The sequence below is a fragment of the Choloepus didactylus genome, chromosome 6 (genome assembly GCF_015220235.1).
Source record: "Choloepus didactylus isolate mChoDid1 chromosome 6, mChoDid1.pri, whole genome shotgun sequence".
Lineage (NCBI taxonomy): Eukaryota > Metazoa > Chordata > Mammalia > Pilosa > Megalonychidae > Choloepus > Choloepus didactylus.
This window is the reverse complement of record NC_051312.1, coordinates 155,589,422-155,593,496: the sequence shown is the minus strand read 5'-3', so window position 1 is coordinate 155,593,496 and position 4,075 is coordinate 155,589,422. Positions and strand designations below refer to the sequence as shown.

The 4,075-nt window shown below is 44.6% G+C and overlaps 1 pseudogene; it reads right to left on the bottom strand.

Annotated features, from left to right (window-relative positions):
- Window positions 1-310: 310 nt before the first annotated feature.
- Window positions 311-1,080, bottom strand: LOC119538706 (annotated as a pseudogene).
- Between the last annotated feature and the right edge of the window lie 2,995 nt (window positions 1,081-4,075).

Genomic DNA, 4,075 nt, shown 5'->3' with positions numbered 1-4,075 from the left:
CTTTGTTTGCCTTTGTTTCTCTCTCCCTCTGGCTCACTTTTGTTCTCATTTGTCCTGGAGTTGACAGAGAATTGGATCTTCCAGCAGCTGTCCTTTGAGAAGGAGGTGAACTCAGTGAGGCTCACCAGAAAAAGATCATAAACTTACTGTATTAGTTCAACCTAATTGCCCTAAGCTGCCTTGTGTTTTCTGTTTGCTTGTATGTTTTGCTTTCTTTTAGCTGCACCATATGTGATTCCTTGTGCCATTGTCTTTTGTCTATTATTTTCCATGATGACCCTGAGCTACACCTTCCTCCTCAATTTCAACATCATTCGGCCTTTCTTATTTTCATCATTTTGCTGATATAGACCTCAAAGAAGAAATGGCAGAAGAGCACAAAGTAGATGAGGTCCATGAGTGAGGGCCAGGAGATGTTTTGAAAGTGAGAGTGACACTGGTCTGGCTGCATCCAGGAGAAATCAGGGTAATTACACAGCCCATCACCATCTGTGTGATCTGGGAAAAGGTGATGAACATGCAAACTCCCAGGAAACTCAGGACCCTGCTGCCATCAAGGCATAGTAGAGTAGATACAGTTCATTGTCATGAACCAACCACCCCCAGTGACCACGTCTTTGTAGGAGTACCAAGACTACAGGAATACAGCAATACGGTGGTACCCATGCAGGAAGATCAGCTTCTGCTTCCTCAGAATAATGAATGTTGTGTTCCCTAGTTTGGGTACTTTGCTTAGCACAAATGCATACACCCAGAATTTGCTGAAAGGTCCATTGTAAAAACTCTGATCACAAACTGGCTGCTTCAAGCCTTTAGTCATCAAAATGTACACCAAATACACACCATTTGAAGAGCACTGAATACACTGAAGACTGCAAGGGTAAGAGACCAGAGCACTAACAGTTTCCAGAGTTCAAACTTTTCCCACTTGTTCATTAGGTGCCAACCACCAAATATAAAAGCAGCATACAGAGCAGGAAACAGGAACAAGTTCTTCCAGTTTTCCAGCATCCATTGCATGGCTTTATTCTCATTGGACTGGTTTTCCAATCCATATTCTTGTAAAGTCAACATCGATATGTTTATTGGGGATGATCTTCAGAGTCACTAAGAGTTCTCTGTGTCTCTGCTGTTCCCTTCCCCTAGGTCTGGGGCTTTTCTCCCAGTTTAGGGCTTTTGATATGTGTTTCTGACCATCAGACAGTGAGACTACTAAGGACAGGGATCTCTGGGTCTCCAGCTCTCAGCATGTAAACTTATATGCCAGGGAAGTCCCCCAAACTGTCCAACTTGAAGTACATGGACTAGAAATGGACTGCCATGCATAAGACACAGAAGAGGAACAGCACAGTTCAGGGAGATGTGGGTGGCATCTTCTGACTCAGGGATGGGTACTGAGCACCCATCCTAGCTCCATGAAACTCATGATACATCAGTGGGTTTCTATAGAGGTCTAGGACTCTAAATTCCTTGACCTCTTATGGAGGAGACCACTACTGGTTTCTCAAAGGTCATCGAAGTCTTGTGTTTGGGTCCTCCCTCATCTCATCTCCAGGAGGCTGTAGGGCAGTCTTGTATAGAAGCACATTCTTTCAGATTCCTCACCTCTCCAAATAGGGTTTCCTACTATCCCAGTGTTCTAGTTTGCTAATGCTGCTGGGATGCAAAACACCAGAAATGGACTGGCTTTCATAAAGGGGGTTTATTTGGTTACACAGTTACAGTCTTAAGGCCATGAAGTGTCCAAGGTAACACATCAGCAATCGGGTACCTTCACTGGAGGATGGCCAATGGTGTCTGGAAAACCTCTGTTAGCTGGGAAGGCACGTGGCTGGTGTCTGCTCCAAAGTTCTGGTTTCATAATGGCTTTCTCCCAGAATGTTCCTCTCTAGGCTGTGGTTCCTCAAAAATGTCACTCTCAGTTGCTCTTGGGGAGTTTTTCCTCTCTTAGCTTCTCCAGAGCAAAAGTCTGCTTTCAATGGCCATCTTCAAACTGTCTCTCATCTGCAGCTCCTGTGCTTTCTTCAAAGTGTCCCTCTTGGCTGTAGCAAGTTCACTCCTTCTGTCTGAGCTTATATAGTGCCCCAGTAATTTAATTCAGACCCACCCTGAATGGGCTGGCCAACACCTCCATGGAAAGTATCCAACCAAAGTCATTACCCACAGTTGGGTGGGGCACCTCTCCATGGAAACACTCAAAGAATTACAATCGAATCAACACTGATACATCTGCCCACACAAGATTACATCAAAGATAACGGTGTTTTGGGGGACTTAATACATTCAAACTGGCACACCCCAGTGTGATGGTTAAGTTTATGTATCAACTTGGCTAAGTTAAGGAGTCCAGTTATTTGGTCAAGCAAGCACTGGCCTGATTGTTACTGTGAGGCTATTTCATGGATTTAAATCATCAGGCAGTTGATTGCATCTATGGCTCATTATGTCTGCAGTCAACAAGGGAGAATGCCTGGAACAATGAGAGAGTCTCCACATCCAGTCAGTTGAAGGCCTTAAAAGGAGAGCTGATGATCTCATTAGTCCTTGACTACACACCGAATTTTCACAGAGTTTCACACTTCCCCATTGAGGAAGTTAAGAATCCAGCTAGGAAGCACATCAAGCATTTGTCAGACAGGAAGTACAATCGTGGCCACTGAGCAAGTTATAAAATTGTTCAGCAAGTGAATTATCTATCACTTGCTAAAATATATCTCCAGAAAGTTCTATACCTGGATCATCCCATTTAATGTTCTTATAGCATTGCCTTTTCTGGTTTGCGCCTCAATGATATATCTTCAACCTGCACTGGGAGATAGTCTACAGGAATAGCCCAGTGGGACCTGTGACTTCATTCCTCATGAGTTGTAGATAAGGACATGCCATGCCTCTTTAAGGGTGGCCACCAGAGAGACCTTGCTGACCTGCCATCCAGAAGAGATGGTGCCTCTTGCAGCAAAACCCAGGACCTAAGAGCCAATATGGGGCCCACTGATGATAATTCCATGGGGCCCAAACAGTAATTCCCAAATGTCTTGGTCTGGACACTTCTGTATACTAACCACATTCCTGACTTCCTTCTATCGTTCCTTTTTTGTTTTTGTTTCTTCTTTGTTTCTTTACGTACTTATTTTACATTTTACTTTAACTTGCTTGGTTCTATATAATCTTGTGAGTAACCTAAAATTCTGTCTGGCATGATCTGGGCATTGGTAAATAAATGCCTAATAGATTATGGCCTCATTGACAAGGATGTCACATGCTGCCTGCTCTTGATCCCCACAGTTGGGGGAAGCAAGCACCAATGGCATGCAGAGGACGGTGCTCTGCATTCACCCTGTGTGATCTTCCTTATTCTTCATAGCAACCCTGTGAGGTCATTGTCTCCACATGGCAGGTGTCAGAGTTTGGGCCATGAGAGGGTAAGCTGAGGAAGTGGGATCAGATTGAGATATCAAAATTTGACTTTGCCATTAATGAGCTTGATGACTTTGTGAGTATTTTAACTTTTAAGCGCTTCTGTTTCCTCACATGTGATATAGAGACAAAAACCTACTTCAAAGAGTTATTGTGAGCATTAGATTTCATGAGTGTGTAAAAGCAATATCAGTGCCTGGGTCCTAAATGAGAATGAATGAACACCATGTTCCCTCCCCACGTCAAGCTCAGTTGCTTGTAAGTGATGTGGTCAGCTCTGAACACACTCCATTGATGCAAAGCCTGGCCCTCACCCAACACCCTGCCATTCCAACATGACACTGGCAGCTCAGTAGACACAGAAATGCACACATCCATGCCACCTGGGGAATTGCTATGCATTGATTACAGCTGGGGCTCCCAAGGGGCAGAGACAGAATTGTTTCCCTTGGCCCAAAAATGAAGAGGTAGAATGCCCTGTTTAGGACTTTCCATTTTAGTCCAGAGGTGGCCCTGAATGAGAAGAACAAGCAAGAAGCATTTTGCTTCTTCCAGTCACTGTCTCATCCCCAAGAGAAAGGGCCCCACTGGTCATGAGGGCCAGAGGGTGCTGGGAGTCCTAACATCCCAGCACAGCATGACAAGGCAGCTTTCCCAA